Source organism: Apteryx mantelli, chromosome 9, assembly GCF_036417845.1.
Source record: "Apteryx mantelli isolate bAptMan1 chromosome 9, bAptMan1.hap1, whole genome shotgun sequence".
Classification (NCBI taxonomy): Eukaryota; Metazoa; Chordata; class Aves; order Apterygiformes; family Apterygidae; genus Apteryx; species Apteryx mantelli.
In genome coordinates this window covers 3,903,581-3,927,071 of record NC_089986.1, presented here as the reverse complement: position 1 = coordinate 3,927,071, position 23,491 = coordinate 3,903,581, and positions in this window count along the sequence as shown.

The following is a 23,491-nucleotide window of genomic DNA, read 5'->3' as shown; positions in this document are numbered from 1 at the left end:
TTTACATGCAGAACAGATGGGAATTTTGGAAATGTTTCTTTTACTAAATGCATGTGAGGAGGAAAAAAAAGAACCATGACTTGGGGATTTAATATATATGTATTCCAAATGTGATGTTGAATTAAGTTCTAAAAATATATGCAATAAAATGTTCAGCAACACATGCCAAGCATTATTAATTAAAAAAAAGTTTCCCAGTATTCACAAGAGAAAGTAAGTAAATAACTCATTTCATTGTGAAAAGTAAATGTAGAGCTTCAGCTATTGACTTCAGTAGATATCCTCTTTAAAGTAGATTTTTCAAAAGATTTAGGGACATCTAGGCTCTATTCTCTGCAAACATGACTGGGAAAGGACAAGAAGGTCAGAAGTCCTAAGAAAAAAGGACTTCCAGTCCTCAAAGAAAAGTGTGGAACTCACTTTACCTTACCATGCCAATCATTATTTGCCTTAACGGAAGTGGAATATTGTTCTGGATCAGAACAGCTTGCCCATACATTTGCCTGTGCACCTTGGGGTACGTCATCATACTCACTGGTGAGAGATGTACAGATATCCAGAAGGAGAAAGAAAAGCAGGAGCGAGGAAGCCACAGAGATGCTATAGCATCTCCTATCCCCTCTATACAACAAGCCAGTGTCCGCCAAGCTATGACACTCTGACAACAGTGGTTTGCAGAAAGTATCCTGTATTCTAAGGCCTCCGCTACCATCCATCCATCCTTCTACATTACTGCTAATTCTATAAAGCATGGATAAAGTGGGATTCTATAACCCACCAGTCCATCTTCCAATGCCAATTATAATGGTATTGCAAATTAGCTAGGTAGAAAATTCCCCCAAACCGCCTGCCAGAATATTTTATATACATGCCAAGCTACCAAATCACTTATAACCAGCGGCAGAGAAGTGATTGATTCCACATGATTTTGGTCTGGAAGAGGATAATTCCCTAACACATCCATACATTTTCTGAGACATTCAGATCCCAACCAGCACCCTGGTTTTGGAGTGGGGATGTCTGTAGCCCATTCATGACCTTGCCACTGTTTACCAGCATACAACCACTGAACTTTTTTGGTGGAATGTAAAGGATAATACATATTATTCAAGAATCATTACTACTTTATGCATATGCTAATCCAACAGAATAACACATTTAATAACTATTTACCATCTCCTGTCTTTTCATGTGCCATTGTATTGCTTCATTTTCTCCCCTATTGAAGTCCTGGATCAGACTGAACCTTCCTGGTAAGTTAGAGATAAAAGAATGTAAAAATGTGAGATTTTTTTTCTTCTTCTTTCTCTCTGCATGCTTCCTAGATACTATGATGTAGATTTTTACAGCTTGCTTTAGAACTGGAAGAGAAAGTGAATGTCAAATTAGAGGGAATAAAATGAATAAAAATCTCCACATGAAAACTCTACTAATATTCACTTATTTTGGAAAAAAGATATCCTTTCAGTTCCAGCAAAATTAAAATTACTTTTTTCCCCCCCACTAAATTGTTAAATAATTAATGCAGACTCATTATTGTCAATTAGAACAGTAGCTGCTAGCAATGAGCATTTTCCTCTGCCACTGATCACAAAGACTGAAGCTCTCCAACCTGAAGGTTCAGGCTCCTAAACCAACATGTAAGTGTATTTATGAACTGGAATAAGAATTCCCCAGATCCTCTTGTCCTGTACAGAAGTTCTCCATCTCTAAGCACTTTAAAATATAGCAGCTGGAATTCAAATTTAAGATTTGCTTTTTAAATGCATCTAATTCTTGGTACTCTGGCATTATTTTTGATATTTACTCTACTACTTAAGTTAGTAGCCATCTTCCCAGAAACTCTGCCCTCCCAACTAACTTCAGCGGGAGCAAGGTCAGGTCCTTTATTAGTATGAATTACCATAATAATAAGTGGATGTAATATGATTAGTGGCTGAATTTGATTTATTACATTCAAGAAGAAAATGAAGGGCAAAGGATATGCCTTTGTTTATTATGGGTATTCAAATAAACACTAATAAGATCCCAGCTAGTAAGGCACTGAAGTGTTAGAACATACAAGCTGATGAACATTCGGCTGTTTCTCCTTAGGGTACAAAATATAAATTAATTATACCTTGGCAGGCAGCTTGACTGCAGGGTCCTTGGGGAGGAGTAGAAATAGATGGAAGAGACTTACTTGGCTGTTGGGTATATCAAAGCAATGACAGGGGGATTTTTTACTACCAATGTAATCAAGTAGCCTGGAGTAAAAAGCTCCTAAAAACATAATTAAAAAAAATTATCAGAAAAACTGGACCTCCTGGCTTATCAAGTCCAGTCACTTGTTATTCTGGGCAAATTTGTCAAAAAAATCCCTTCATGCAGATATCAGGCTCCATCAGACTAACCCTTAAAAATAGTTAGGCTTGGAGTTCTAACATGTTTAGATAATTCTTAAAGAGAGAGAGATAACAGGATATCCTTTCTTCCCACCAGTATCTATTCTTGAAATAAATTGGATCAGACCTATACAGTATATCCATGAACTTGTCTTGGGAATTGAATACAATGTAATGTGAAGGAGAGCGGGACTCCTTATGTCAATAACGCTGCCAAAGCCTGTGTACTGCAAAACTTCAGATATTATTGCAATGGGCAGAGTAGAAAGATTATATTCAATAACTAGGTGGAAGGGAAAAAAGGACCTGTAAATTGGAAACACTAAAAAAAATGCGTGTAGTTAAAACTATTGACTATTTTCAGAAATGACTGGCTATTTCTGCTTTAAATCTCATCTCTTGATTTGTCTTTTAGACTAGAGACCCCTCAGTGGCTACATCCGTGGATGAAGCATCTCATTAAGCCATAGATTAACAACATGTTTCTCATCAGCTGATCACAAGGTCATCAACTCATTGGTGTTGCAAAGTAAAACCCACTGGCTTATTCCGCTTTCACTGTATCCAATTAGTGAGTTAGGCTGTATTTTTGTTGTTACACCCACTACCTTTGGGGTCCTCCCTGAACTCAACAGGGCCCTGACCAAGGGCAGCGTTAACTCAGAGATGCAACTTCGGGATAAGACTGTGAAACTCAATTTCTCCCTATGCTCTGATGCACGCTTAGCTTTTATATGGGGAAAAATGAAATCAATCCATTGGCAGAGACCAACATTAAATCAAAAAGAAAAAAAAGGTATATTTCCTTGGATATCTGAAGCTCAACAATGACAACGTGGAATAACAAGAAGTGCAAGATTAGACTCTGGAGTAGTGTATTATGCTAAATAATAGCTGTGAAATAAAGCTCACATTCGTTTTCACGACTAGATCATAGTAACATGAAGCTTAAGACTGATTCAGAAAATTATCATATCTTTACAGAGAAGTGGGGAAAAATTTTAGATCTTCTCTATGCATTACTCTGTACATATTGGCTTTGTCTGCCAACAGACTTCCCTTTACTTGTTCACATTTTTTGTCTCTAAAGAGACAAAAACAAAGAAAAATCTGTCCAAAATGAACAGAAATGTTGTTTTGTGTCTAACAAAAAAAATAGATTAACAGTGAAATATGCTTCTGAAACACGATTAAAGCTTATAGCACTCATTGCTGGAATCCAAATGCCTAAGATGATATATTTACTGAGACTTATTCTAACCCACAGAGTAAGAACAAATGCTAATTATATATGGTACCAGCAGGACAGCTGAAGGATTATTATGGGCTGCTTGGATGGACACCTTCTTTCTACTCATGAATTCCATAAGTAGGTAACAAAGGTAGGAAGATGAAGCAGAGCTGGTGAAGATCTTATCTGCTTGTGACTTCTCCACAGTGATTTACTAATGATCAGGGAAGCACTAGGTCTTCGGTAGAGACTGAATGCTAGTAGGCAGGCATACATTCATATTAAATGAGAACTTTTGGCCTGTTGCTGTTTTTACAGTTTTATATCCAGATTATTGGATCTTGTCACCAATACATAATGCAGGTTTAACCGCAGCAGTTCTCAGACCATGTCTATCCCCCCAAATAAGCTTTGCATGCCTTGCCGATACCATGGAGCAGGCAAGGAGGAAATACCAAATTGCAGCGTCCTACCTAAAGCATCTGCTGGAGCCCTACAACAGCAGCACGTGGAGGCCTGCATCTCCCTGGATCCGTCACGTTCACACATACCTCTCTTCTCCCACTCCAGTGACGTTTTGACAGCACATCAGTGTGGGATCCTCTCAACTTGGCTTCAGAGAGGGAGTGGGTACAGTTTGAAGCATGAGGCACTATTAGCAAAGAGAGCTCAGTGCTCCAGATGAAACCAGCGCTCGGGATGGGATGGGAAGTCAGCAGTGATATGCTCTGTCACGCTCCATATCCCGACAGCCAGCTCTGTCTCGCCTAAGTAGTAAGGCAAAAGCACCTGATAATAACCTCTTTATGGAGCTTAGCAAGCAGTCAATTTTGCACTACCAGCAGAAAACAAAAACAACAACAAAAAAAAGAACACACACACTCTGTTCTTTCACTCCTCCTCCGACTTGAAAACTAAGTTTCAGTTTGACAGACATCAACACAATACCCCGCTGGTTCTGATAATGATCAGTTGTCTCTAGATTGTAACCAAGAGAACACAAAACTTGAGTCTTTCTGAAAGGACAGAACTTGGAGCCAAAGTCTGCGGCACACCTAGGTTACACATCAGACACATCAACCTCAATTGCAAGGTGAAATTCATAAAAGCAGCGTTTTACTGCAATTACGCTCGCTCCTGCTGTGGACAAATGCATACCTTCTTAATGGGATTAAATTTGGTTTGTGGAAATTGCCTTTTGATTTTATCAGGTAAAATTATAATGGACTGAACTTTGTAAGATATATTTGTATGCATGTGTGTAATAAGGTTTAGAAAGAAAAAAATAAGAATGAAAAATAAATAAGGAACATTTTGAAATAAATATCTTATTTTTAAAATATAATCAAGCACATCAGACCATCCAAGTCATGTGAATGGATTGGGCTCACTGTGTAATGCACTCCTTGTTTTCTTTGATGTAGCACGATTTTAAATTGAATGCTGAGGCAATCCAAATGGAATAGTCACATTCAAAGACCATACGGACAATGCTTTGAATAACTCAGAAATTAGAACTTTGGGGGATCAGTGCCAAGTATTTTTCTAGCTTGGATCATACCTCCCCTAAGTTAATGAAATTCCTTTTAATCTGTCAGCTTTTATTTTTGCTAATGAAGTCGGCAAACATGTTTAACAAAATGGTTGCATATGGGAAACTAAATGCTCTCCAAATGCATAAGCTTTAATGAATTTGATCTGAAGTTTGTAACAGCACCCGCATAAAGGCAAAGCTGATGGTGGCTATGGCCCACAGAAGTGAATTTGAGCTTTTCTGTCTATGGATTTTGGACCAAGCCCAAAATGGAGGGTGTTGCAAAGAAAGTTTTCTTCTCTTCCATAAAAGTGAAAATATGGCAAGAAGATTGCCAAAACTTGCCTGTCACGTTGCTGTCGGGGTGTCACCATGCAGCAGGTAGAAGTCTTTGTTATGTTTGGCACAATCACCTTTCACCTGTGAGAGTGCCCATGTGGCAGCTGCTTAGGGCACTTTTAAACAATAATCATAGTTTGAAAGAAGTTTTTTTTTTTTGAATCACCTGTGTAATAAAGTCATATGAAGCAGCACGCTAATTTAAGAGGCGGTGGGGAGGAAACTGAATGTTGTAGTTTTAGCAGGAAACCTTGAGGCTATCAAAATGCTGCATGAAATCACGAAGGATGAAATCCATATTTCCCTACTGAGTTAAACACGACTTGACAGTGGCAGTGAACTTTCAGAGAAATGACAGACAAATTACAATGTGAGTTTACTAAGCCATGCCGAAACCTTCATTTCTAAAGGCATCCTGTCAGTAATTGTAAATATTGTGGACTAATACTAGAAGATTCTCTGCCTGCTTCCTACAGCAGGTAGGTACAGCATGCACTTTCTGCTCACAGAGAGCTTAATACCCCAACTACATGTAGACTGCACAGATTATTCAAAGTATTGTGAATTCAGTTTGTTTTATTTTGAACAGGAAGCAAGCATGGAATAGCAAGATATTTCCAGCCTCTGTTATATAATGTTTGTCATTCAAGTCTTAAGATCTCCATCAACAAACCCATCCTTGCCCATGTGTTGTCACTGGTGGAACACTCTTCCATATTTTACATGTTTTGTGGGATGTTCTTTTGGGACTTGGCCTGCAACACCTTTCCTCATTTCTTAGCTCCTGCTAATATTCCTCTTCCTCCTCCTGTCCGGTCACTACCCCACACCCCTTTCCACCCAGCAATTGCTCATTTCCCTGCGTGGTCTTTCCAGCAGAGCTAAGTTAACCCAACCCCTTGGTTTGGCACAGCCATGTCCAGGGCACTTGCCAGTTAGGAGCAGATCTGAGCCGGCATCACTGCCCGCACCATGGGAACACTGCAAAGGCTGCAAACCCCAGCTTGCAAACCAACCTGATACACCTCCCTTCTGCAAACACGCAAAAATTAACATCAGCAAAACTCACACTTTTTATTCCTGCCTAAAACCAGCTACATGCATAACATCTAATTCTGCAATCATTATTCATGTCGAGTAATGTTTTATTCCCGTGCCTGGCTTCTGTCAGGCCAAATAAGACTACCGAAGAGAACAAATGCTGTTTTGTGCGAGCACAGACGGGGGAGCTGGGCTCGCAGTGCTTTGTGGAACGTTTGCACTGGATGACTGACATGTGAACATTTGGATTTGGCTAGGGCTCAAAGTTGTTTTGCTTTTATTGCACGCATGGAAAAGTTTAACAGATTGATTGTTTCTCCAGAGAAGTGAGAAAGCATGCTGAAAAATTAACAATTTCAATTAAAAGCTCTTGAACTGGACAAAACCAACCTGATTTTCTTCAGGAAGGAGAGAATTTTGGATCAAGTTTTGTTGTTTCTGTTCAATTTTTGGTAGAAAGAAACGTTTGCTTAGTCACATACCCAATTTTTGGGATATTTCTAAAAGCTCTAATCTTGTCTTTTTCCTCCTTCCTCCGTATGCTGCTCTGACATGCCAATACATCACTGAACAAGGTTGTCAGATCCTCCCTCTAGAGCTCTTGCTAAATACAGCTAAAAACAACTGTACAGCTCCATCTATCTTACCCTCCCCTCAAAATTGCAACCAAGCCAACAAGTTTCCAGTGAAGACCTTGAAAACATTCCTTTTTTTAATATTATCATAAGCTAGGTTATTAGCAGCACTATTTTAGATACTGATGTGAGGTCAGTTCAAATTTTTGGCCCAATGGAAGAGAAATAAAACATCTGCAGGAAACATTTCTTTTCCATTGTGTTTGACACCAGAATTAATGGGTGCAATTCTATGGCCCATGTTACACAGGAGATCAGACAAGATGATCATAGTGGTGCCATCTGGCTTTAAAAATCTATGAATCTACATTTAAATTCTCACTTGAACTTAGGTAACCTCTGTAAGCCCATCTGCATGTTGAATATTCCCTTTAAAAGGCAGTTGCTCGCTAGCCAAGTATATTTTACTAGCCTCAATCAGCCTCATTTTATGTAGTCACTGACAATGCTACGCTTACATTTTTTAGGAGAGCATTGAATTTTGGCAGTAAAAAAAACAGAAGAAAACCAAACACAGGCTCAAGCACTTACACCTGTAAATGCAAACAATGGAAAAAAATTAACAGTCTCAGCAACAACCACTGCACCACGGCAGGGACAACTGCCCAAGCATGAGCAATCATTGGCTTCAACATATGAAGAGAAACCTGAAGTTCTTAATGAAGTGGTCAGTGGTGTTTGTGCACACCAGCTCCAGGGAATGCATTCAGCTGAGGTGGGAGATGAGGACCTGCATAGAAATTGGTCCTGTGCAAGACAGAAGGAAAGGAAACCATGAGACATTAAGTGGGACAAGTCTAAAAGCACACAAAGGTGAGAATCTTGCTCCTCACCTTGCAGGTTAACGAGACTTTTTTGCCCCCCACAAGGAGAACAATGTTTTACACAAAGCTTTTCCTTTCCTCAAGATTTACTCTCTGGAGTCACAGTGCAGTATTTCTTGGACAGTCTTTTTATAGTTGCCAGATCAGTCTTTTAGTCAAGATTCAAGGTCTTCTACCATGTGAAGCGCTACCTACACAGCCAATAGCCCACCCCAGGTGTCCAAGCATGAAGCACACAGTCAGAAGCTGCCTTGGGTACCATGGGTAGCAAAGAGGTCCCAGAAGGATAGGTTATTAGGCAGACCAGCCCCCAAAAGTTCTTTTTTACGTGTACTTTAAAGCATGTATACATATGAAGGAAAGTTGAGGTTACTGAAGCACCTCAGTTCAATATAGATATATTTTGTAAATCAGTATAGGCCCCTAATAACAGAGCAGGACTTGAATTATGTAGCAGTTCTTCGTGGGTCTGAAAGCAATTTGGAGATGTGGTATTAGACACCACTGCAAGATTTGCTTACTGTTAGCTTGGTGGGGTTTAACAAGATTTCCTTGCTACAAAGGCAGATTGGCCCTGCAAAGTTTTTAAAACAGCTATTCTTGATGGTTATATGAGAACAATAGGAGCCTGATCCAAAATTTATTGACTCAATATTGTTGTTTACTTTGCATATAGAGGCAAAAGAGTAAGAGAAAAGAGAAGGGGTAGAAATAGATGAGCAGCAGAAACTTATTCATGAGCTTTTTTTTTTTTGAACTTGGGATCTAAAGGTTCCTCACTCAGTTGGATTTTGGTTCTCATGAAAAACAAGTTCTCTAAGATCACATGTGGGTTATTTCTGGTGTGGTTACTTGGGGAAATATATTCCTGAAGAGACTGCATCCTGCTGATGCAAAACAAACAAGAATAAAGAGACAAGCGAGGAAAGAGATCTGAAGAGAAACAAGTAATGAAAGGAACATTTTGGGCACAATCTGTTATTTGTTATGATTATACTATGTCCACACACTTCTCCCTTATTCTCAGCACTGCACATTTTAATTGTCCCCTGAAGAAACAGTTCTGTAGATACATCCACCAGGAGCAAAAGCTGTCAGTAGCAACCAAATTAATATCTCTGTTGGAAGCAGGGAGGTGACTTAAAACCCCAGAACAATGTACTTTTAGCAGTCTGGACCATCTTTCTTTATGATAACTTTTGAGTTGGAAGACTAAAAGCCCTGCTAGCACAACAGCTATTCAGAAACAAACCCATAATAAAGTGTTAATGGGTCTGACCGCAACGTTTTCTCAATTTTGTCAAATTTGTAAGTGTTCTAACTGAGAGAACGAGGCCTTGCTTTAGGATTTCTTGTGCATAAAAGCAGGTAGTTTTAAGCCAGCTTACAGAACTTGGAGTCGGTTTTGGGCTCAGATTTCACACGCACTTTGCCTCAAAGACTGGAGCAGCTGGGGTCAAGCCCACTGCTCTGCAATCCAAACTAGAGCACAAAGCAAGAGCTTCACATGCAAGAGAAGCAATATTTTATGTCTGTGACTACAGCAACAAAATCAAGATGGGTTTCTATATGCACCTATAGCTAAGAACATCTATGGGAACACAGCAATGTCAAAATATAATGTGCTTTATCCCTGTCAAGGAAATCCCTGTGAATTTGTGCATCTCCTGCACAGCAAACATTTTTCCTTTTCAGAAGGAATAGACCTTTTGTACCTATATGATTCACAAGCAGCAAGAAAAAGCTTATGAATTTATTAAAAACCAAAAAACTCCTATCCTTTAAAATACTACCCTTTCCTTTCTTTGGTGCAATAACCAATACCGCCACACAGCAGAAGCTGCTGGAGAGAACCATGACAGATGCCTCCAGCACCGCCACCACTTTGCCCTGTGCTCGCGAACACCCTTCGCACACAGCGCTGGACTCCAGACAAAGCAGCATTTGGCAGAGCGTTTCGACTTGCTGATGTTTCGCACCGATAACACGAGAAGGCTTTTTAACTTCAGCGAGGCGGGGAGACCGGGTTCTCACGCACAGCCACCCACGCAGGCACATGGAAAGCTAAACATGCAAATCTTATTAAAAGAATGCCTTTGAAACGGTATAACCCAGCACTGAAAATGAGGAAGTTTCTGACCGAGAACTGCTTGTGCACCTCGCCCCTTATATGTGTATAAATATACACATATGTTTAGCTGAAAATGCCTTCTTCCTGTGGGAACCAATACTGTCATCAGAAGAGTTGAAACCATCTTTTAGATGACTACATGCACACTATATATTGACAGATGTATATGTATACAGATGTATCATCCTTTCCCACAAATATTAGTAAGAAAACATGGCAAAGGAAGCCTGATTTGTGGGGCCTGTACATATTTTCCTCTTAGTCCTATATATTTCTCCGTTATCAAAGCTTTCCATTTTGTAGTATACTTGGGTATCAAGAGGCCATGGAAGTGTGACAAGTGACACTCAGGGGCATTTCGGATGGCACCACATTCGTTTCCAATAGGCTACAAATTGAACCGCGTGCTTTTCACAGTCCTATCTCGGGCACATTGCCGTGTGTTCATTGTACTTTAAATTGTTATGCACATTGCCCAAAAATATAATCCCTCACAGAAGTGAAGAAGAAAGTCATCCTTTATGTATTTGACCTTTGTTGAATTGTTCAGTGCAATTTGTGAAGTCAAATAACAAAGCTTAGCCGCGCCTGCCATCTCCACTGCTAAAACAGTTCTTATGTTTAAAACAATATCAATGAGTGCAGGGTGCTCGGTAAAATCCTAATTTATGACAAAAAAGTTCTGTTTAGTTGGCACAAACCTATTAACTCAGCTGAAAAGAGTGACAGTAATTGCCACTGGCTAAGGGTTGATAAGAAAACTCAGTCTACTAATTTGAAAGAAAATTCAGACTGGCAAAGTCATGTCAGACGAGAGAACCAAAGATAGCTGCACTTGGTGTTTTCTAATTCAAAGGGGGGAAAAAGGAAGAAATTCATAATATTTGCGCTATAATAAAAAAGACCTTTTCAAAGGGATAACGTTAAAGCCCTTTGTATCTTATTCCATCAAAGTCTGCTCCCAGGAGAATGAACTTTGCTGCAGACCAGGATTGACCCTTACTGCTCAGTTAAAAAATAAAAATAAATAGACAACATCAGGTTTGACCTAGTAACACTGGCATAGCCTTGGTGCCTGGTTTCTAGAATAACCCAGATTTCTAATGGAAGAAAAAAAAAAAGCAGAATTTTAACCATCCAAATGAAAAATAAGCAAATGAGCAGCCCTGCATCGCTCATCGCACCAGCGCCCGCCAGGACAGGCTGCGTCCACCCTTTCCTTGTGGAGTCTAGAGCTTGAACCAGCGTCAGAACGATTTGCACAGCCACAAGACCTGGAGCCTTTCAGAACATCCCTCTGGCAATTCCAACTCTTTGGAATGAAAAAATACGTAAAATATTCAATATCTGATAGTATCCTCTTCTTTCTCCCCGGAGGATCTCTTCAGCTCTCCCTGCCTGGGCTTTGGCCCTTGTCCTTCACAGTCCTGCTATCTGCCAATACTCCTCCATGCAATCTTTCCCATCTCACTCAAAGCTGCTGATTCTTCCTGAAGAAAGGAAATACGTTCTTCTAATTCCCAGTGCTGTCCACTGCCAACTTTTCCAGCTCCATTCCTCAGCAGTTTCTGTGAGGACAAGTATCAGTCTGGGCATCCCCTGCTCCATGGCTCGGGCACATCACGCTCGCACCGTGCCAGCAGCTTGGTGCCACTGTCCCACGCAGCTCAAGGGGCCACTGGCATCATCCCATCGGCCCCCAAATCTCCCCGTGCTGGGGCGGGCAGGTGCATTTCTGGGTGGTCCCCTGACACACTCCGCTTTGCAGACATGAATTAAAGCACCTAACTCTACTCTACAACAGGATTATCATGATTCTTTTATCCTGGTTTCAAAGCAGCTCAGTGGAGTGACCTTTCCTCAAGTATTTTTCTCTGGTTCTTTCTGATATGAATTTTCTGTACAGAAAGAATTGAAAGAATTACCCTTTCCTTTTCCTGCTGTGGCAGCATTGCAAGGTGTATCTGTTTTCTCTGGCTGTTGGAAAGGTCTGAGATTTTTGCATTACCTTGGACAAAAATAATTGTATCAAAGATAGGAAGCCTTGTGCTTCAGGCCAGAGGTCAGCCACTAACTGACAGGGCAAGGAAAAATATTTACCAGCGAGAAAAATCACTCCACAATTGTCCCTGATGGGTTTCTTGCACATTCCTAAAGAACCACGGTCAGAAAAAGAGATAAAATAAGGGCACTCCCAGCCTGATCCAGTATGGCTATTCCTGTGCAGAAAGCAGAGTATTTTTTCCTTTCAATGCTTGTGCAATCATTATATAGATTTGGCTACATGGGTTTTGTTGAGATTTTTTATAGATGGCGGTATTAAATGAGAGTAGTTCTTTTGTTGTTGAACTCATTTTTGAATCCCTACAGATTTTGACAGGGCCTTATTTCACACAAGGCTAAAGGGTTAAATCCTAATTCACACTTACAGCATCCTCTCAAGGAAATCTCAAGTATCAGCTTGAAGGCATGGAAGGGTTCATTTGGAGTTTAAATCTGAAAATCTTACTAATAAAACCCTCCACAGGCTATTATAATACACAAATGAATAAGACAGAATGTATACAATATCTCTACACATATGTCTCTGGAAAGAGGGAAAGTACCCGACAGGTGCAGACACGAACCTTTAAAACATTAACTCTAAGCAGCAGCACAACACAGAGGAGCAAAGTTTCTGCCATATAATTACAATTCACAGATAAACACTGAAAGAACAAGAGAGACCCGTATACCACAACAGAGTAATTGCTCCCATTTGATGACAATTTCCATAAATACAGCCCAGCTGACAGAGCAGGGATAAGGGAGTCTGGGATTTTGATTTGTATGCAGTAGCTCATTAGGGTAAGCACTTGGGGAAAAAACCTTGGGAAAAGGCCCGAAGTTACATCAGTCTGGCTTATGTGGCAGGATTACAGAGCCACGTTCAAGACATTGTAGCTGAGGTTAAACACACCAGTTTACAGTAATAAGGACAAGGCTTAGACTTCCAGACTTTTACATCCAAGTCAGGACATAAATACTAGAAGCAGTGAAAACAGCCTGGTGTCGCTATGGGTAAAACTGACCCGGCAGGGTCCAAGGGAGAAAGGGATCGAAATGCAAAGGAATAAGACCTGAGAAATAAGCAAGTTGTGCAAGTCCGCAATGACCACGCAAAGTGATATCTAAGCAAACAAGTCCCCAGCAAACTTATGCGAGACCCCCAGATACCCTCTCTCTTCCTGCAAAGGTTCACCAGGAACATGGATATTGCAAAATGTCCTTCTTCGATGCTGTCTGTTGGCACTTCATAGAAAGTTTAGAGGCCGATGCTCCAAGTTTTCCCATAAAACATACGTGGCGAGTTCCCATGCCTTCAGTCACCATGTCTGGCACATCCTTATACCTCTGCCTGGCCTGTTTTAAGACAAGGCCCTATGCCTTAATTGCACCAATAAATCCAGCTGGTTCTGCCGTGCCCTGTCACCATGCAAAAGGCCGGGCAAAGCACACAGCCAGGACAGCCATGCAGAAATGCTGTGGTCTCAGCATCGCACTGGTCCTAAGCCAAAGGGACACTATGGCAGGGGTGCAAAATCCTCCTAGGAGCCAAGACAGCAACTCTCTGCAAATCACACCTGAAGTCACCTGTAAGCCACATCACCAGCTCCTTGCTAGGGACAACACGCTAGGTGGGAGCCCTGACATGTGCCAAGTCCCACCAGCACATCACACCGGCCACCTGCAGAAATAAACTCCTTTGACAGCAACACAGCACTGACATAGGTGCTACCTTGGTGGTCCCCAGATCAGCTTATCTTGTTCAACATAACTGGAGCCATCAAGGTGGTCTTGAACATGAGGGATGGCAGCGAGGCTTCTTTTGTGTTTATGTATTTGCAGAGAAACAAAAAGAAAGACGCCTCAGGACCTGAAAGTCTTGAGCAAAACCCACAAATCACCCAACTCACAGCGCAGAGGCAGCAGGAGGATTTCAATAAGTTTCTTTTCACAAGCTTTCAGGCCAAGTCTCCCTGCTGCTCCCATTGCCTCAGCACTCTTCCATCCGCTGATAGGTTTGAGGGAAAAGATAGTCAACACTGAGGCTGTAACTGCTATGCTAAACCTAATCTGCTATGGGATATGGGGAGCAAGACTGCAAAGAGGTTTTCTGTCCCCAGTAGGTGACACCCTGCCAAGGGTCTGTCCTGCTCCCTTCCTGCTTTCCTTGCCTTCAACATGGTAAAGAAACTGGCTTCAAATTTTTAAAGTGCAATAAGGACAAGAAAAGCAGTTTTCTTTTATTTTCTTAAAATCAAAATAATGACATGCTTCCATAACGAAACCTATTTGATTTTCACAACCTGGTTAGAGGAACTAGGCTATCTGGGAAAAAAAATGAGTTAAAAAGTCCAGGCCTGATGTAACAGAGGGGAAGCAGAGGGAAGGGGCCGGGACCAGCAGGGAACCAAGGCATCCCCAAACACACGGGGCAGACAAGAAGCAAAGAGATCTGCAGGGAACAACCCTTCCAGCCCATCCTGGTGCAGGACCTGGCAGGTGATCACAGCAGCAGACACCCATGCCTCGTATAAAGTCTTCTGGAAACTTAAGTACCATCGCTGCCTCATCTGAATACAAAAGGCAACCTCAGCTCAGCCTTGACCAGGCGCAATCCTGCATTTCAAACACTCAATAAGAGCTTGATGGCTTGCAGAGAGGAGAGTTTTTGTAATAAGGTTTGATAAAACATCACCCCTGGGATAGCTTAGGCATAAACTTCTCCAAAGAGTTATGTAAGTATAGGATAAGGTTTCAGGGTAACAAATCTATCAAGCCTGGGGAACACGACACAGGGCGCATAAAGGTTATATCTCTGCATGGGGATGAGCTGCTCCGCGGAGCAGCGTTTGCTCCCGACAAGGGATGCAAAGGGAAGCACAGACGTGCTCCTCCTCCTCGTAAATCTTGACCAAAAATATTGTTCTCAAGAAAAGAAATAAAAGCAAGATTTTTGCCAACAGTAGAAAACACATTGTTTCCTCGATAATCGCCTCCCCCAAATGACAGCTCAGTGTCATTTCATATTTTTATGACGGCATCTGACAAGCAGGGTTTCTAAGGAAACACCGATATTGGGGGAGCTGGAGGGGAAGGAAGAAAAGGACAGAGCCTAAAAATAATAGTCACACGCCTCTTCCACACATTAAAACCGCTCCACAAAAAATTGTAAACATTTCACCCTTTGAATGGCAACGTTTAAGACACCCTTAAGACTCCATCCAAGTAGAATCGTTTTGCAGCAAACAGTGTTTCCTTAAGGAAGGGGTTATATTTATGAAATCACATACTTTTAAAGAGAAAGGAAAATATGTTTGGAGACCATGCTGACTGAATTATTTATTAAGTTACCCCAAGACAAATGAGATCATTATCCTTTTGCACCACTGAACCCCTACAAGGGCTCAAAAAGTCTCATGTGGAACATGAATACATTTCACCTGTTTTGAGTACTGATTTTTTCCATACTGTAGATGTAGGGTTGTTTGGTTTTTTTTAAGCCCAAAATGGGTGTGGGAAGAGAAAACAGCCCTTCCCTTGAGCAACAACAGGGCATAATCCAGACTTACCTGCACTAAATGTTTCCAAAGAAATGACGTCACACCACACCAAATTAAGAGCTTTTTAGGTCAAGTTGCAATTGAGTTATGAGGAAGCAAAAATATACTTGGAATATTTCCGGAACATCCAAAGCCTCTAATTTTTCAAGATGTCATCGTTTGCCCAATTAGCCCCAAGCCTCCCAGAAGCAGCCTCCTCTCGAAGGGACATGCATCAGGCATATCAGTTTATCTGTGATGAAATTAGGGCCATGCTCTAAAAATGGGCTTTCAAGGAGAAAGCTAGCTAGGTCCAGGACAACACTGAAGCCAAATTTATTATAAAATAGCTCTGACCCAAAGCTCACTAGAAGCACCCAAGTATTTTACCTTCTCTAACTGCATGAGCAGCCACAGCGGCACCCGGGGAAGCAGCTCATTTCTGCGCACGCAGCTCCCACCGCGCCTTAAGCTAAGCGGAAATAGCCACCGAGTTTCATTTTAAGTTTGTCTCTAATATGCTCCACGTGTGGATGAGGGGGGAATGGAAGTCAGACGGTTTCAGTGTGCTGCTAGCAATAGCCAGGCAGGCGTTTGGGGGATAACTCTGATATCTTGTGCCACTACCCTTTAGACAGGGATATGGAGGGCGTTAAGCAGTAACGTACGTACACCCCAAGGGTGAGCACTGCAATTTAAAGAGAACTTGCTACATCTGGGTTAGAACAGCACTTATGCTGTACACCTGGCAGAAACAGACAGATTATATATCATAGCTGGAAAAAAAAGTTATAAGAATAATGACATTGCCTCCACTGACCAGCAAATGGAGGAAATTTTCCCCCAGGCCCAGCCACTTTAGAAAGCCATGGTCTTTCCTTCACCTGGGATGGATGGAGAAATACAGCCAAGCTTAAACCACCAAGGTTCATTAGCTGCATTAAAGGACAGCTAGTGTTTTGCCAAGAAGCCATAGCCTTTCCCTTGCAGGCCTCCAGCAGCAGCACCCGCATCCTTTCACTTCGCTTTAATCACCATTTTAGTCTGTCTCTCTTGAGAATATCTGCAATTGTTTAAAGATCCTTGGTGAACAGAGAGGAACTGAGAAAGCATAAAAAAAAGGAGCAAGATTTCTAATCATGTTATAAACCATTTAACAGATTTACAAACCTTTTCCATGCACCCCTTCAAGGGACCCGCTGGGAACCTGATGCAAACTCTGCTCGAGATCCAGCACCCAGGAGCAGGCCAAGAACTGGAGCAAGGGCTGAAGGATAAAGTGCTCCCCTGCATTTGGGAAGCAATGCCACAGCTCCTGCACACCAGGCTTAATGCTGAACAGGAGAGCCTTACTATGAGGATGCTTATATTGGCCTAAGAGGAAATGCGGAATAACGAGCAGGAGCAGGTGAATGATTTCCACGGCAATATTAAGCGATTAATCCCACTCATTTACCTGCTGGTTTCTGCTGACTCCACTCACACCATGACACTTGCTTCAGATTTATTTGTTTGCTAATTTTGTGAGGCTCCAGGGTGGCCCAGGCTGTGCAGCTGCATCATTCGTGGCTAGATTAAGCTCTCGTTGCCGCTAGTACCTTAAAAGGGGCTTGAGATTCATGGGCCAACTTTACAGCTGGTGAGCGCTTATTTTTTCCTTTTTTATTCCAATAGGTCTGTGGCAGATGCAAAAGCAGGGACTTTTTAGAATTGACTCCCTGCTATATAGATCCTCTGTGTGTGCATGTATATATGCACATATATATATGTGTGTGTGCACATGTGCATGCAGGGACTCGTTATGCTCACAGAAAGTGCAATAACTGGAAACACCTGAAGGGAAAGAAGCACTGGATACAGATGCAAGTGATGAGGCAAAGCCGGTAAGAAGTTAGGAAGTCATTTGGTGTGTCACTGATCTGAGAAATAAGAACAGTTTGGTGTGACCTGGTTTAGGAAGCTGGTGACCGAAGACTTCAAACTGGATAAAGCAGCCACCTGGAGAAAAGGTGGTTACTGATTCAGCATGTGCCGGACATAAGGCCAGAACCGTATTCCTGAGGTCTCACGTGTTAACTTCTAGGCAAAGGGACACTCATTCTTGAATCATCACAACAACACACACATTTGCGTATATTTTACCTCAAGTTAATTTTTATGTTATAAAATCTGAATCTGATCCCACGTTCAGATGACTAATCTTAGCAAAACCGGCAGAAGAACAGGTCTGAATAAGACTTGCTTGTATGGTCAGGTGTCACGGACCTGGGACTCTGGATCAGGAACCCTTCCCTTCCCTTTGAGAGTAAAATACAGGAGAGCTGTGTATATATACATGGAATCATATTCAACCTGTAAGTAATTACATTTACATAATTGATGTCTAAGCTTCACTTTAAAATTTAAAAATATGAAATAGCTTGAGAATATTAATTGGAGTTATATGAATAATAGAATATTAATATGTTAGAACCAGAGCATATATGATCCTTTTTCCTTCCTTTTATTTTCTTTTAATGGAAAAGGTTGCTTATCTCCTGGGCTCTAAAAATCACTTCTATGTTTCTTCACTCAAAAGGAGGAGTATGACTCCTGTTACCTTTTAGCACATTTCCCAACAGAACTGCTTAAGTTTCAGTCTCAACTAGCTGTCCACAATGGTTACATATCGACCAGTCCCTTGTAATGGTCAAACTTTGTCATCAAAATGCTGGGAAATATTTTAATTCAGTCTTTGCATGTCCTTTATCATTCTTGTATCTCTTTTTCTGCTTTAGCAACTGTTAGAGGCAATCTTGTATTTATTTATGAAGCAGCAAAACTCAAGGCGTTGGATTAGAAGACGCCTGTATGCTTTACATAAAGTAGCAAATAAGCAAGCTAATATTTTTACCTGAGAGTTTTTCAGCCCAGGTTCAAGCCTAACAATAAGGTAGCACAGTAAAAATCTAAGTAAAACAGCATTTTAAAACAGAGGAAAAAGAAAAAACAAATTGCATCCTTTTAGCTGAGTAATACAGGTGCAGTAAATACCGCACATCTACCCACATGCAAACGCGTTTGTCATTGCGTGTGTTCCAAATCACACAAAATCACATGGTATAGAACATAAAGTACATATAATAGTACTCAGTTTAGGTGGGAGGCATTCCCATTCAAATACGAGCATAAAGGTTCTATTAGCTTCAATTTCCGACATCCGTATAGTCTTTGAATGCTTTAAGATGAGCAGAATCCTCCAAGCCAGCACTGAGGAAACCTTCGGTTAAAACCACGACCCCGCTGAAGTGGTCTGGGGATTTCCAGAGAAGCCCCAATGTCGTTGCTTCCGTCTCTCCCCTTCGGACACGCTCTCTTGATGCCACCCTACCCATGGAAATTTGGTCTGTGCGGGGGGTGTCCACGTGCGCACGTGAGAGTGTGCGTGTGTGTGCAGGCTAAACACAATTCTTCTTCTTAGCTCAAAGTTGTTGCTAACCATTTGTTCATGTTTTATGTAACACAAACTTGTCTTTCACTTCTTTTGTTCCCAGTTCTCATCATTTATGTATATTTAATGTTCTACTCTCAGTTTTTTGCCTCTATTTCTTACACTTAAAAGCATATTCAGCAAAAACTATTTTTCCTGATCTATCATTATTTACTCTAATTTAACATGCCATTAATCAACTTCTCCTCTTACCTATTAACTCTTAAACCTCAGGTCCAGCTGTATCATTCCCCTCAGTATCAGTTCTTATGTTTCTTATATATCTGTCACATAAGAAGTGTTTCTTTACAGAGATTCAAGGCATGAGCTTAACAAGGGAATGTATTTTTCCCTCAAAGAAAGATGAGCGTCTACAAACCCACCACGAAGCTGAATTCTAGGGCCATATGCATAAAGCTCCTGAATTTTCTTAGGTGGGTTTCTACTAAAATAGCTTTTTTTAGAGCCTTAGAATCTCAGTAGTTAGTTACCTTTCAGCATCCAGCTATGAAAGTCTGGGACGGTACATATTGCGTAGGACTCATTACAGTCCTTCTGGGACTTGGAGCTGGGATTAAGGGTGAATGCCCCATATAGCAGGCATTTGCTCTTATCAGGAACATGGAAATCTAAATTGCTCCTATCTTCTCTTTGAACCAGTGGCAAGTTTTTAACCAGCTGGACCTTCAGCACTCTTCTGGTAACTCGTTAATGAAAGTAAGATCCTTACAGTTAAGTGTCTGTAATCCTAGTCTAAAGCACCAAATTAAAATTTTGCAGAGAATGTAATACATGGAGAGATTACCTCTTACAGTTCTTTATAAATGTGAATGGAAAGAAGTAATAAAAGATATTTGAATATGTGACTATTTTTATGTACAATACCAGTCTTCTTTTTATTACAGTCTATGTTAGTTATTAATTAACTGAATATGGTGTGTCAACCTATGTACAAACCTATTGAAGAACTATATCACGGGATAAAAGAGTTTCCTTACTGCAGCAGACCCATGGCCACCTTACCCTATCTCTGCCAGCCGGCAGTGACAAATCCATCACAGGAAACTGCAAGAAACCCTGTTGTAGACAAATGCAATCAAAAGAATAATTTTTTTCTCGGAAGAAATTAGCCTCTAACCCGGTGCTAGAGGTTGAAATATGCCTGGAAGAATACTGACCCATATTTCTTCAAAAGAGTAGGGAACGTATCATCCAGGTGCCCAGAGGTCATTTTCTGTCTCAGTTCATCTTTGGGCTTTGATGCACACAAGCTTGTAGCAACAGGCTCCGCTATTATTCTGTTCTCCAGAATTTATCTTGTAGTGAATTGTGTGATCGACAATTGCTTCTCCTCATTGTTTTATTATTACAAGAGCACATATCAGCAGATAGCTTACTCTCAGTACATCATTAATTACTGATTTGAAAATACACCTTAAGCATATCCCCTTTGATTTGTTTCTTGTCTAAAACACCTTATCTCGATCATTTGACTCTCAGGTCGTACAGCAGTCTTCCCATAAATCCAGTGCTTTGTGTTGCCTGCCACAGTATTCCTGAAATCCCACCGTATTTTTTCTATATCTTTTCCTTCTGACAGGCTTGCTAGCAATTAACATAATATTCTGGTTGAGCATCTAGCTTTCATCATCAAAACAGCATCTAGTCCATGCTCTGTATTGCAATGCTCATACCTTGTGCACTCAAGGACTTCGATTACTGGCTGGAAGATTGATGTATATTAAAGGAAGATCTTGTATTGCTGCCCAAAACTATGCGTAGGTGCATTTGTCAGCACTGCATGTATCAGCCTCTGCACTGACTTTTTGCCTTTTATTTTTAGGTTCCTCTAATATTGGCCAGCCTTGTCAAATATTAAGAGATATGTATCATCCACAGACATTGTCATCTCACTATTAATAAGCTTTTCCAAACCACTGATAAATACGTTACAAGGCACCAATTCTTTGTTCAAACCTCAGTTCAGCCTACTGGAAACTCACAGTTGCTTTTAGCCATGATGAAAGCCAAACATTTTTTCCTGCCTTTTATATGATGTCTCGTAGCAAGTTTTTAATCTACTATGAAACTTTACCATAGTGTCCGTACTTATCTTCTTCTGCAGGACAAAGGCTTTCTCCGAAGCCCAGCAAAATAACTGCTGATCTCGTTGTGGCTCCTCGCAAAGAGCGCTGCCAGCCTGCAAAGCCCTCACCAGGAGGAGCTTTAGGAAGGACTTCAGGAATAGTATAATAATGTACCTCCATGTGCAAATCTCTTCTTAAAATCAAAGTCACTCCACGAGTAGATGACTTGCCTGAGCAGATTCCACATCAGTAAAAACACGGTGATAATACTAAGTCATAGCAATTTCCTAGCCAGCAATATTTATTTTATGCTAATATTATTTTTGAAGGATATTTAAAAACATGAATATAAAGTTTCTGGGGGCCTAATTGCAGAAGCAGTTCTAATTGGTATCTCACACAAGATTTTGATTTTTTTTTTTAATCTTTCACATATCATCTCAATTTCTACATTGATGAGTTGAAGTATTTAATACGTATCGGGTATATATGTTATAGAGAGAGGATTCATAGCGATCTTGGTGTATAGGTGTGGTATTATATGCTTTAATAGAATATGATTTACTACTTTATCTAACTGAATCATCTATCTAAATACCTGTCCTCCCCAGGAATACTGATTAAAAGGGTTACTTTATAAGTTAATGCATACAACTTTACTAAGCAAACTGCTGTCAATATAAATTCATTCCTTAATGTGAAGAGCAAAGTAGTTTTTCTCTTGTTTTATTTCCTTCTGAAAGATACCAAGTAAACAGAAATTTCTGGATTCATTCTGATTTTTCTTATTTGGTTGTCACTCTTGTTTCATAGTTAGAGGTCTCTGAAGGCACTTGAGGACAAATGTTATTTCATACCTATGATTTTCCTAAATATGGTCATTTTTTTTCTGAATTAGAAATATGACCAGACCCTGAAAATAGGCATGTGCTTAGTTTTGATTCAGTAAGTAGTGCATCTGTGAGACTAATACCTAATAACCTTAAAATGTACAAGTGTGCAGGGATGTGTAGGGATTTTATAGGCTATCCTTCAATCAGACACCTGAACAAAATTCTACAAACTGATAGAAGAATTAAACTTCCATGGTTTTTTACTGAAATACCATCATATCCGAAGATGACTCTTCCTTCCCTTTCTTAGATCATTTCAGTAAATTAATACTGAGTTATAGAACCTAATGAGGGAAATTAGTTTCCTAAAATTATCTTCAGTGAATGAAACCCAGCATAAGGTATATAATCAGTTAGATTTTTTTCAGAGGAAAAAGAATCGCATAGAACAAAACAATTGTGATGTCTTAGATGAAAAACTACTATTTTCTTTTCAAAACAATTTTACCTAATAATTCTAATTTTAGACTAGATCATTTTTATCCTTACAGTGCCTTCTAACCTATCTTTCTCCATTATGTAAAGGTAGAGTAATTGCACATATAAAACTTTTTAGCTCTTTAGGTACCAATTCCATAATAATTAATGATAAATCTAACGATTTCTTTCAGGATCTTTAATTCATCTCAGACATATTTCTTCAGTAAGGAGCTTTTGATGTATATAACTCAAAGGGGATAGATTTTATTCTTCCAATAGCATTAGTAACTCCTCAGAGTGAAGAATTTTCTAGTTTCGTTCTAGAAGGTAGCTCCAAATCCAGGATTAATGCATCAATGCCCTTAGCCAGAATAAGGTCCTTTCACATTAAATTCCCGAAGCATCTTTCTTTGAATTCATTCCTGAAAAATGATTTTACTGTTTTGGAGGTAAAAGAATCAGTCTCAAGAAAAGAAAAAAAGAAAGAAAGAAAGAAAACCTGATGAGCGTCTTGACCACTGGGCAACTCTCTGTGTTCTGCTGACAAGGAGTGGGGAGTTCTGCAGAAATGGAAACCTCCCTGCCCGTCTTTAGCATCTGTTCAGTGGGACGGGCCAGACTAACCCACCTAGCTTGACCAGGAGGGCACCGATGGGTCGCTCCAGAAGATGCCCATCCCCACCTTGCGCTGCCTCTGCCGTGCCCCAGCGCACGGCCATGTCCTGCGCCGTTGCGTGCGCCGTAGGCGATGCGGAGTTTCTCAGGTCCTTTCCTTCTGAAGAGCAAGGGTTGAGGTCACGACTGGCTGCACCTTCAAAGGAGAGACGAGTCTCTTTGCACCCTCTGCTTTTAGCACAGCCGCGTGATGAACTGCGTGCCGGCAGTACCCGTAGCAGTGCTAGCGTCGGTCAGGCTGCC